The sequence below is a fragment of the Lupinus angustifolius genome, chromosome LG03 (assembly GCF_001865875.1).
Source record: "Lupinus angustifolius cultivar Tanjil chromosome LG03, LupAngTanjil_v1.0, whole genome shotgun sequence".
Lineage (NCBI taxonomy): Eukaryota > Viridiplantae > Streptophyta > Magnoliopsida > Fabales > Fabaceae > Lupinus > Lupinus angustifolius.
Genome location: NC_032011.1, coordinates 12,495,080 through 12,508,997, shown reverse-complemented (window position 1 = coordinate 12,508,997; position 13,918 = coordinate 12,495,080).

Sequence of the window (13,918 nt, the reverse complement as noted above, 5' to 3'; positions counted from 1 at the left end):
TTTTATTCATGGTAATTCCAGTGTGGTTTATAGAAATTTCAAAACAAAGGAAGAATTTCAGGTTCCTTGGGTCCTTAATCTTGAAAGTAAGATCTAACATATGCTTAAGATGATTGATTTCACTAAGGTTATTTCTTGAGAGAATTATATCATCTACATAAACAAGGACAACAATTACAGAGATTGAAATGAAAAATAGTCAAAGGATGCCATTATAACCGACCTACGAAGTTTTGAAGAAGACAAGATCTTACATGGAAGCTTGAGATGCTTGAAGACTTGGACATCTCAACAAACAACATACCAAGAACTCAAGGTCATTGTCATAGAATCTAGGATTGTCTTTTTACATTCTAGAGTCCTAAGATGATTTCCTAGTATTGAGTCCTAGGGTAGGTAAATCCAAGATTGAAGTGTCTCACAAACAGTCTAAAATAAAAATCAGATAAAACGAGGCATAACATCAACACATAAATATATGATAATTAACACTCATGCATTTACATTTAGCATACATGATGTTATGCATAAAGGTTTAATCATTTCTAAAATCATGATTGCATAATCATTCATCATATATGGTGTTTACCATTTAAGATTGAAAAACCATTTTTAATGAATTTAATCGGTTAACCCAGTTTGTAATTGATTAAGTCCTGGTGAAATCCTTAATCGATTAAATGGAGTTACAGTAGCTAACCTCCCAAGAATTTTGTGTATTAATCGATTAAGTAATCTTTTAATCGATTAAGCCACAACTGAAAGTCTATTTTCAAAAACCTGTTAATCGATTAACATGACAATTTAATCGATTAATATCTATTATATCAGTTATGAGCTAATTCTGTTATTTTGAAACAGAATCCATTCCGTTTTTAAAACAGTTTTCTCTTCACCTTCAGTAAGCAAGAACGAAATATATTTGAAGGAAAGAATCAAAGTTTCACTGTGCTAAAAAGTTTCAAAGTTATCTTGATGTATCTTTGAGTTTTCTTGCATGAGCTTCAAGAGTGAAAAAAGAGAGAATTGAGAGAAAAGAGAGAATTGAGAGAAAAGAGAGAAAAACCTTTTCATTGAGCAGAACTATTTTTCATTCAATTGAAAACACTCCTTGCAAGATTTCATAATTAAGTCTTAGGGTTGTGCTTGTGAGATCTTTCTGTCAAGGGTGATTAAAGCTGATTTTAGAGTTGTAATCCACACATTCTAGTGTGCAAAGTAACTCAGTGAAAGCTTTGAAGTTGAGGAAAATTCTCGTGATGTGCGGTATCAGCACTGGTTGAGAATTAGGAGTCTTCATTAGAAAGAAATTCTTGATTCGAGCAAGAGTTTCGGCTGGAGCCAAATTGCGCGAGAGGTGTGGTATCTAAGTAGGCGTAGATAAGGGGTCAAACCGGGCTTTGTGACTCATCAGTTTCAAGAAGGAAGTTTCTATCTCGTTGTATTGGAAGTGTGGTTGTAAATTACATTTCTGATTAGTGAAGAAAATCTCCCAGATCAACCGGGAGGACTCGATGTAGTTTGTAGTGGACCACAAACGAACTAGGATAAAAATCCTTGAGCAAATTTTCTCTATCCCTATCTCTTTATAATTCAGTCTTTATTGCTTCGTGTTTTGATTAGATTTCTATAATTAATTGCTTGCTGTATTAATCTATTGTTAGTCAAGAATCAATCTTAGGATAGTAAAGATTAATAATTATCATGGTTTTTACGAAGCGAGAAAACTAATTTTCAAAGTGAAACAATCAGGATAATCGATCAACGTTCTAATAATAATCAATTAAGTGATATGGTTTTAATCGATTAACCCTTTTGATAATCGATTAACTGCATCAACTTTGAATTCTGTGCAAATATCAAAAAAGTGGGACTAGTGATTCGCGACACCTATTCACCCCATGTAGGTGTAATCATACCTTATTGGTACCCAACAAGTGGTATTAGATCTAGTACGAAAGTGCTAGTTTGGCCGCTAAATTCGTTGATCCGAGGGATTAATCACTATGGGTTCCACTAACCCTGTCTGCAGTGATGGGGCATCCATCAACCGCCCTCCGATTTTCAGTGACGAAGGGTACGCCTACTAGAAGGTGCGCATGCGAATCTTTATAGAGGCTATAGACACTGAGATTTGGGACTCTGTTGTCACCGGGCCTTTCACTCCACTTCACTTAGTGGATGGTGAACCCAAAGAAAAACCAAAGGGATTATGGGCTGATGAAGAAAGACGTAAATTTCAACACAATCTCAAGGCAAAGAACAATATGAGTTGTTTCGTATGTTTCCTAATGAGTCAATTAATGAAATGCTAAAACGATTCACCCATATTGTTAACCATTTAATTGCATTAGATAAGAGTTTTGCTATTGGTGAACTTACTAACAAAGTGTTGTGTTGTCTTGATAGGAAATGGCAGCCCAAGGTAACCACAATTATGGAGTCAAAAGATTTGGATACAATGCCGCTAACAACTCTCTTTGGAAAACTCCAGGAACACGAAATGGAGTTAGGACGCTTAACAATGCATGAAGATTCAGACCGAAAGAAAAAGGGGATCTCTCTGAAAGCTACATCTTCACAATCACAAGAAGAGAGAGACGATGATGATTCGGGGTTTGAACTTGATGATGAAACCTTAAACCTCATGGTCAGAAAAGTTGGAAGTTTCTCAAGAAGAAAGGAGGGTTTAAGCGCTTTCAAAAGAAAGAGGCAGTTGATTCAACTAGATGAGACAAAGCTCCCAAAGATCGCCTCATTTGCCATGAGTGTGGCAAGCCGGGCCATATGAAATACCAATGCCCGACCCACCTCAAGAAGGTTGAACATGATAAAAGCAACCCCAGGACTTCAAATCCAAGAAGGCCTACATAGTGTGGGATGTCTCGGAGGACAAGACAACAAGTATCACATCTGATGAAGAGGAGACAACCAAGTTGTGCTTAATAGCAAAGACTACAGAAATTGGCAACATAAGCAACCCGGACAACATGAGTGAGGTATACTTTTCTGACTTGTCTTTATGTTCCGATGAGTCTCCTACTTATGATGAACTATATAGTGCATTTGTTGAGTTGTATGAGGAACTTAAGAAATTAGTGAAAGTAAATGTAGATAGAAAACGAGTCATCATGTTGCATGAAATTAAGATAACTAAAATTCAAGAGGAGTTAAATGAATTAAAACTGGAAAATGAGACTCTTGATCTAATTTAATCTTCCGCCTCATGTAGTTGCGCCACTAAATTAATTGAACCCCCTATATGTGACCAATTCGATATATTAAATGCTGAAATTTAAGATTTAAAAGATAAATTGGCAAAGTTCACATATAACAGAAATAACCTAGACAACCTACTTGCTACATCTAGGAATGTAGGAAATCATAGAGGTCTTGGCTATAAATCAAGGAAAAACAGTAGACTATATTGGAGGCAAGTAGTTTATATGCATAATAGGACTAATCATAAATTGCCTACTTGTTTTTATTGTGGTAAACATGGTCATACATATATATCATACTACATTAGGAAATATGGTGTACCTAGTGGTAATTATATATGGATGCAAAAAGGGCAAGAGCCTTTGATTACTAACAAGAAAGGACCCAATATAACTTGGGTACCTAAACAATGCAAGTAAACTTGTTTGCAGGTATGCTTACGGACCCAGGGACAATATTGGTACTTGGATAGTGGATGTTCGAGGCATATGACAGGTGATAGATTAAAGTTCATGGATCTCTCACTAGATGGTAAAGTTTATGTCACGTATGGACATAACAATAGAGGGAAGATACTAGGCGTTGGAAGAATTGGAAATTTTTCACAAGCCGTGATAGAAAACGTGCTATATGTCGAAGGACTAGAGCACAAACTACTAAGCATTAGCCAACTGTGTGACAAAGGTAATAAGGTATATTGGACTCAAATTGTTGCATCATTTGTGATGGGGTAAATAACAATGTTAAGTTCATAGGGTAGTGAATAAGTAATATTTATATGATCGATTTGGATGATGTCACCACTCTGTTTTTAAAATGTTTTATCGCTAAAGAGAGTGACATTTGGTTGTGGCATAGACGATTAGCACACGTTCATTTGAAACATCTAGCTAAGTTGTCATCACATGATTTTTTAGTAGTTTTACCAAAGCTGGATTTTAAATCAAAAGACTCTTGTGACACTTGTCAAAAGTGTAAATAAGTGAAGAGTTCATTTTCAACTAAGAAAGTAATATCCATAACAAAGCCTTTGGAGTTATTCCATATGGATTTGTTTGGACCATCACAAATCATGAGCTTTGGTGATAACTACTATGCGCTAGTAATTGATGACTACTCTAGATTTACGTGGACTTTGTTTCTCACTCTAAAAAGTGATGCTTTGAAATCTTTTAAAAATATGGCCAAACAACTTCAAAACCAATTTGATCATAAGATAGTGTATATTCGCAACGTTCATGGTGGTGAATTTGAAAACCACCTATTTGATAATTTTTGTGAAAAACACGGGATCCTACATCAGTATTCGGCTCCCTGAGTCCCTCAACAAAATAGAGTTGTTGAGAGGAAAAATTGAGTAATAGAGGAGCTATCTAGGATAATGCTTAATGAAAGCAAGGTCACTAAATATTTTTGGGCCGACGCGGTGCATACTGCTTGCTATGTAATTGACCGAGTATTACTTAGGCCTACACTCTTAAAAACGCCATATGAATTGCTTAAAGGTTGAAAACTGAATATTTCACACTTGCATGCTTTTGAATGTAAATGCTTTATATTGAATAATGGTAAAAGATTACTAGGTAAATTTAATTCGAAAGATAACAAGGGAATATTTCTGGGATACTCTGTTCATAGTAAAGCATATCGAGTCTTTAATAAATATATTATGCATGTGGAAGAGTTCGTCCATGTAAAATTTGATGAATCTTCTCCAAAAGAGATGAGGAAGGTTGTGTGTGGTGATGTTTCAGGTGCGCTGGAAAATGCATACACAAATGATATGGATATTGAAAACGAGGTTCAGGATGATCAAGAGCAAAATGTAGATCATCAAGAAATGCATATAGTGTGGAAGACAAAGAAAGATCATCCACTCGACAAGGTTATAAGTGATATCTCAACGGGAGTGGTAACCCGAAATTCACTGTGAAATTTTTGTAACTTTGTAGCATTTGTGTCTCAAGTCGAACCTAAGACCATAGACGAGGCCTTAGAGGATGAACACTGGGTGAACACTGGGGTATAGGTATGCAAGAAGAGCTAAACCAATTTGAGCGTAATAACGTATGGGACTTGGTCCCTAATCCTAAATATCATCTCATAATAGGCACGAAATGGGTCTTTAAAAATAAATTGGACAAATCTGGTTTGATTATACGTAATAAGGCACGCCTTGTTGCAAAAGGATATAATCAAGAAGAGGGCATCGACTATGATGAAACCTATGCCCCTGTTGTGAGTTTGGAGGCTATTCGAATGTTACTAGCCTTTGCATCGATTATGAACTTCAAACTTTTTCAAATGGATGTAAAGAGTGCGTTCTTGAATGGATATATTCAAGAAGAAGTATATGTGAATCAACCGTCCGATTTTGAAAATCATAAATTCCCTAATCATGTTTATAAACTCAAAAAGGCTTTTTATGGTTTAAAGCAAGCTCCTAGAGCTTGGTATGATAGATTGAGTAGCTTCTTATTAGAAAAGGGATTTGAAAGGAGCAAGGTTGATACAACTCTTTTCATACAAAAGTCAGAAAATAATGTGTTACTAGTACAAATTTAAGTAGATGATATAATATTTGGTGCTACTAACGATTTGATGTGTAAAGAATTTTCTGAACTTATGAAAGGGGAATTTGAAATGTCGATGATGGATGAGCTGACAATCTTTCTAGGCCTACAAATCAAACAAATGAGTAGTGGGATATTCATTCACCAAATAAATTATTGCAAAGAACTTTTGCAAAGATTCGAGATGGATAAATGTAAAAAAGCCACAACACCTTTGGCATCATCCTGCTATCTCGATAAATACGAAAAAGGTAAAGCAACTGAGGTAACAAAATATTGTGACATAATTGGTTCTTTATTGTATCTAACTATTAGCCGCCCCGATATAACGTTTAGCGTGTGTATGTATGCAATATATGAAGCCTCACATAAGGAATCACATTTTAGTGCTATAAAACGTGTTATGAAATATCTTAAAGGAACAATATCTATGAGTTTAGGGTATCCTAGGGATGCTTCTTTATCCCTAATAGGATATTCCAATTCTGACTTTGTGGGATTCAAGTTAGACCAAAAGAGTACTAGCGGGACTTGCCACCTTTTGGGTAGCTCCTTAGTATCATGGCATAGTAAGAAGCAAGTTTGTCCTGTTATGTCTACCGCCAAAATGGAATATATTGCCGCAGGCGTGTGTTGCGCTCAGATTCTATGGGTGATGCTGCAACTATCAGACTTTGACTTAAAACTAGTGAAAATTCTTATAAAATACGATAATATTAGTGCCAGAAATCTATCGAAAAACCTAATTCTGCATTCTAGAACTAAGCATATAGAGATTCGACACCATTTTTTAAGAGATCATATACAAAAAGGTGACCGCATGTTTGAATTTGTTGAAACCTCGAAGCAAGTAGCAAATATTTACACCAAGCCCCTTCCACGAGATACATTCTTTGTCTTATGCAGATTGGCATACTTGATGAAAAATACCTAAACTAACTTTCCTAGAGTTATTATGTGCCTTTGCTTGATCTATTTTATATGCTATTGAACGAAAAATGTTATAAATGCATGTGTCATTGTTTAGATTATCTTCATGAATGTTTTAGGATCTCTTAGTGTGTCAAAATCCTTTAGGTTTGTGTCTTAGCAATAGAACTGTATTCATACTCTAGATATACATAAACTACATTGAAATCTGTAATAAGTGCTGTCAATAATCGATTGTTCTATGCCTTAATCGATTAATTTGAGTTATAGAAGCCAAAAGAAATTTTCATCTCACAAAGTAATCAATTAACACCAATTTTAATCGATTACATGGACTCTATTTTTTGAGAATCTGAAAATTATCTTCTGATTAATCAATTAACGCCTTAACTTAACCGATTACCTAGGCTCCAAAATTTCAATTTTGAAAATCATTATGTTGGTTAGTCGATTAAGCTATTGTAGATAATCGATTAACGAAAGTACTGTATCAGATTAAAGTGACGTTTCTGGGTCATTTCTCATTTAGAACTCTAATCCTCTTTACTTCCCCCATGGCTCATATCCATCATCACCTACACAAGATTAGTCTACATAGGAATGTCTAGTGTGTGTCTAGGGTGTGTGGTTATTATGTTGTGGTTATTGTATCTTGGTGTTGCATTTGTTATGGTTGTATTTTGATATACTTTCGTTTTTAAACAATTTGTACTCGTTTATTGCACTTACTCTTATAAGATGTAAAACTTTGATGGTAATTTGGATTATGTTTGCAAAGTATCGTGTTATCCTTTGATGTTATCTATTGTGCATATCGTATGTTTGAATGATTGGTATATTCTAAATATTGCTACATCATTATCTTTGATCATTCTATGGATTTCATGTTGAAGTTTCACAACTACATAAATCCCGCAATCAATTCTGCCATAATCTGTTTTTATTACTAAATAATCAATTAACTCCATATTATAATCGATTAAACTTAAACTATGTGCTCATGTACAAGTTTTTTTAAAACTTCTTAATCGATTATCCTTGATTAATTAATCGATTAAGAATAGTAAACTGTTTATCTTTCTTTACTTTTGGCTCTTTTAGTATCATAATCTGCCGTAGCTTTTTGATCATGCCAAAAGGGGGAGAAAGGTGTTGTTTGAGTTGTTTTTCAGGTCGAAATGAGCTTCTGCAAAGTAATCATGTTGCTACCCTAGCATTACCTCTTACATGGTTTGAGGGGGAGAATAAAGTGAGGGGGAGCAACACATTCTGATTCAACACTACACAAACTTTTTCAGTCCAGCTTCAAGCCATCAAATAAAGAATTATTTCAGTGTTTGTCATCATCAAAAGGGGGAGATTGAAATGACAAATAGTCAAAGGATGTCATTATAATCGACCTATGAAGTTTTGATGAAGACAAGATCTTACATGGAAGATTGAAGACTTGGACATCTCAACAAACAACATACCAAGAACTCAAGGCCATTGTCATAGAATCTAGGATTGTCTTTTTACATTCTAGAGTCCTAAGATGATTGCCTAGTATTGAGTCTTAGGGTAGGTAAACCCAAGATGGAAGTGTCTCACAAGCAGTCTAAAATAAAAATCACATAAAATGAGGCATAACATCAACACATAAATATATGATAATTAACACTCACACATTTGCATTTAACATACATGATTTTATGCATAAAGGTTTAATCATTTCTAAAATCATGATTGCATAATCATTCATCATATAGGGTGTTTACCATTTAAGATTGAAAAACCATTTTTAATGAATTTAATCGATTAACCCAGTTTGTAATCGATCAAGTCCTGGTGAAATCCTTAATCGATTAAGGAAAGCCCTAATCAATTAAATGGAGTTACAGTAGCTAACCTCCCATGATTTTTCTGTATTAATCAATTAAGTAATCTTTTAATCGATTAATCCATAACTGAAAGTCTATTTTCAAAAACACGTTAATCGACTAACATGACAATTTAATCGATTAATATCTGTCATATCAGTTATGAGCTAATTCTGTTATATCAGTTTCAAGAAGGAAGTTTATGTCTTGTTGTATTGGAAGTGTGGTTGTAAATTACATTTCTGATTAGTGAAGAAAATCTCCTAGATCAACCGGGAGGACTGGATGTAGTTTGAAGTGGACCGCAAATGAACCAGGATAAAAATCCTCGAGCAAATTTTCTCTATCCCTATCTATTTATAATTCAGTTTTTATTGCTTCATGTTTTGATTAGATTACTATGATTATTTGCTTGATGTGTTAATCTATTGTTAGTCAAGAATCAATCTTAGGATAATAAAGATAAAAAATTATCACGGTTTTTACGAAGCGAGAAAGCTAATTTTCAAAGTGAAACAATTAGGATAATCAATTAACATTATGATAATAATCGATTAAGTGAAACAACTTTTATCGATTAACTCTATTGATAATCGATTAACTATAACAACTTTTAATTTTGCGCAAACATCGGAAAAGCGGGACTGTTGATCCGCGAGATCTATTCACCCTCCTCTAGGTGTAATCATACCTTATTGGTACCCAACAGAGATATTAGATTTCCAATGAACAAACAAAAAGTGGTATCATTTGCCCTTTTTGTATCCATGCTGAATTAGAAAATTGGAAAGTTTAGAGAATCATTGCCTACTGGCTTGCTTGAGGCCATATAGGCATTTCTCAAGGTTGCACACAAGGTTGGGAGCAGGAGTGTGAAGACTATGGGGATGGGTCATAGAAACAATCTCATTAACGTCTCCATATAGAAAGGAATTATTAACATCTAATTGCTTAAGATGCCACTTGTGAATAGAGGCTAAGGCCTTGCCGCCCACTGCCACTAAATCACCCCCACTCTAAGTCAAACTGCTGCTTGTTGTTGCACGCAGGGCTGTTGTGTCCGATGCTAAAGTGTGGGTAGCAGAAGTCTAATTGTGCTAATCTTAGAAACATGAGAAAAATATCTATATAGTCAATTACTTATGTTTGTCTATAACCTTTTGCCACAAATCTAGCTTTGTACATTTCTACACTCCCATCTGCTTTATATTTAATAATTAAAACTCATTTGCATCATATAACATTCTTATCATTGAGTAAGACAATGAGGGTCCAAGTATTATTGAGTTGCAAGGTTTTTAATTATGCAATGATTGCATATTTCCAATGAAGATATAAAATGGCTTGAGCATTACTCTTAGGTTCAATGTGAGTGCTAATAGAAATAACTCTAGATATATGACTAGGAGTTAACTGATTATACAATTGTTAAGATGATATGGGATACTTAGAAGAACTATAAGGACCAATCTTGCTTATAAGAGCATAGTGGTAATCTTATAGATAAGGAGAAGACCTATATATCCTATGACTTCTCTTATTGTTGCTAATGGTGGAGTTAGTGGTCTATGAGGGAAAGGTGTGATCTAAGAGAGAATCAGAGCTTATGGTCTCAGGACTATTGGTGGCCTGAACTTCTGGCTCAAAATGCAGTTGAGGAACATGAAATAGGTCCTCATGATGAGTCACAGATAAAAGGGGATTTGTATTGTTTACTTTATTGCTTATGTCTGGCTTAGTCTTATAAGGGAAAAAAAGCTCATGAAAAACAACATTCCTAGTGATTTGTAGGGCTCTGGTGGATAGGTTGAGAACTATATAACCCTTTGTTCCATCCTTATAGCCTAAAGTGACTTATTGTACTAGCATAGGAGAGGCAGCCAAACACTTTAAGGTGTTGTAAGTCAGGAAGTTTAACAACATGAATAATAGAATATGACCAATATACCTTTGGTACCTAACTTTGGATTAGCAAAGCTCTTGCTACATTCAATAGATGCTAGTACTTTCTCTCTACTACTCCATTTTGTTGTGGAGTATAATTACAACTAGCTTGATGGAGAATTACTGTGCTAGAATAGTAGGATTCCATTAAGAATTCCTTGCCATTATGTGTTCTTATGGTTTGATTCTTTTGGAAAACTGATTTTCAATTAAGGTGACAAAATTTTGTAAAACATGTGATGCTTCAGATTTATTTTTCAATACAAAGATCCATGTGAACCTTGTACAATCATCTACTATTGTTAGAAAATACTTATTTCCATGTGTAGAAGTTATGCCAAAATATCAAAACCTTGCAAAGATACAATTTTACTTATTGGAAAGGAAAGCTTCTTTTGTTTTGCTTCATAGCATACATCACATATATTGTTCTTATTGAAAGTAATGAAATGAAATTATTTCTTAAGGGCATTTATACATTGTTCAGAAGTATGTGCTAGCCTAAAATGCCATAGTTCAATGTTACTAATATTATTTTCTTGAGTGTAAGATGAATTTGTATTGTGTTGAAAAGTAGTAGATTTTTGTACATATAATCCCTTGAAGATCCTAGTTGTACCAATCATCCTCAAAGTATTCTTGTCCTGAATTTTACAACAGGATTCATTAAAGCAGATGATACATGAAATATCCATGGCTAACTTAGGAATAAACAGAAGATTATATGAAAAAATGGTAAGTACAATACATTATGCATAACCAAGTTTTGAAAGATAGGTATGGTGTCAGAGATTCCAATCATTACTTGATTTCCATTGAGTAATTTTACCCTTATTGGTTTAATTTTGTAATATGTCGAGTATAAGGATAGAGTGGAGCATATGTGATTAGTTTCTACACTATCTAAAATCCAAGATGCATTTTGAGATGTAGTTTTAGGATTACCTGGATTTTCCTCTTCATGATGTATTGTAGCTGTAGAAATAATGTTGCTTACATTTCCAACATTGTTATATTCATATTTTGATCTACTTGTCACGAGATTGTTCTATTGAAGCATGTTCACCAAGCCATGGTATTGCTGGCTAAGTCCAAAGATAGTCTTATCTTGATCACTCTTGTTGTTACTGATTTGTTGCTCTTACTTCTGAGCCACTTCATTCATAGTATTGGATGAAATGGAGTTGACTTACTCACTTCGTGTAAATTGGAAATTGGCTGGAAATCCATGAATTCTATAACATGTCTCCATTGTGTGTCCATTATTTCTGTAATGAGTACAATATTTACCTTCATTGGTGCCCCTTTCCCATGATCCTCTTCCAATAGAGATGAGGGGTTTTCTTCCAAGACTTGATCCCCTATTTGACAATCCTCCTCTTCTCCAATTGCCTGCAACTGTCATTGCTTTGACTTTTAAATCTTATCCATATAATTGTGTCTCCTATTGTATGACCATTGAAAAGACCTTGCTTATATTTGGTAAAGGCTCAATATACATAATCTAAGACCTTACACCAAAGGATACATCATTTAAGCCTTTAAAAAATCTAATAACTATGCCCTCATCATTGTGTTTCTTTGTACCTATTTCAGCAGTGCATATAGATGCATATGCACAATTGCATATGGGCAATGATCTAAGGTTGTCAAGTTCGTCCCATGGGGTCTTGATTTCTGTGAAATAATTGATGATACTTAATTCACCTTGTTTGAAATTGGCCAATAATTCTTGGAGCTCAGCAATTCGAAAGAGGTTCCCTTGTGAGAACCTCTCCCTTAACTCATCCCAAACTTCATATGCCTTCTTTATCCAAATGATACTTTGTGATATTAGGGTGAGACTGACCTACTGATCCAGGATATGACAGTGTTGTTTGCTCTTTTCTAAGTTGGATATATGGAATCTATCTTGAGGGGCATTCTAATGGTTTCATCCACAAAGGAAAGCTTTTGCTTTGTGCTGAGGCTGACCTCCATGACTCTTTCCCACTAGTGATAGTTTTTTCCATTCAATAGAGGTGAGACCAGATGCATTGTTGGGTTCTCTTATGGATGTACATAGTATGGTGAGTTGATATCTTGTAGGGTGATGTCATCTGGCTTGGTGTATTACTTGAAGACATTAATGATACCATTGAATGTAGTAGAGCTCTTTTGGACAAAAGAGCTCTGATACCATATGAGAAAATAAGCCTCTTGATAGAAAAGAAGAACAAGAACCTGAACTAGTTCTTGGAAGAAAACTATGTGGAGAAAATGAAAGATATATGTAAAAGAGAACTCAATTTGAATATTATTTTATTGGTCATGTGAATATACACTTGCACCTTCCAAAGAGAAGGAAAAAGCTATTTATAAAAAATTAAAACTAACTAACTAGAACTTACCCAACTAACCTATGGTAAAACATAATAATAAAATCCACATGATTAATACATGAAAACAAGAAAGATCAAAGTTTCTTGTTGCACAAGTTATTGTCGCTATTATGTCCAGGGCTGCCAAACTTGTTTGGATCAAGTAAGCCAAGTTGGTCTTGAAGTGTGGCTTGTAGAGTAGAGTGGCCAAATGGTCCATGCCATGGACTAGAAGGCCCATGACTGACTTGGCCAAAAGTCCTACGAAAATCTCGGTTAGATGGCCTAGACACCTTGGCCTTGTTGGGCACTATGGTCTTGTTTCCTCGATTAGAATCAGGCTTGGCCTTGCTAGGCATCTTGGCCTTACTTCCTTGGTCAAGGTCTAGCTTGGTCTTGCTAGGCATCTTGGCCTTGCTTCCTCGATCAAGTTGGCAAGTTGATGTGTATGCTTAGTATATGTCTTGTCGTGGTGTGGAGTGTTGCTTATTGCTTAGTAATTTATGCTTTATTCGATTAATTGCATAAAATCTTCCATTAACTTTAGTGCTAGAGGTTGTTAATGACTATATAGTAGAGATTCTAAGGGATAGTGAAAGGGTGTGCTAAGATGTGGGATTCAAAGATGACCACTAGTAATTTTATCTCTACATGACTTTTTTTCCAAAAGGTTTGGTCTTTACATTCCTTGGTCTTCACATTCCTTTAAATTAGTGGCAAGTGATTGTTCTTATATTCATGTGGCTCCATCTGCACTTCACCCTAATTCTTAGGGTTATAATTGAGTGTTCGAACTATTTTGTAAAGTTCATGAAATGCCTTGCTCCTTAAAGGTCTTATGGATGTTCAAGGTATTCCATAATACCAACAAAGGTGAATATAGAAATGGTAGGAAGGTTAGGTCATGTCATCATTTGAGGTGCGCTTGTGCCTTGTTTAAGCCGATCTAAAGGTCATATAAGCATTGGAAATAGACTATTTTTGGATGAAGTTGAGGCCTACGATATCATCATGGTTTTGTAAAACGTGA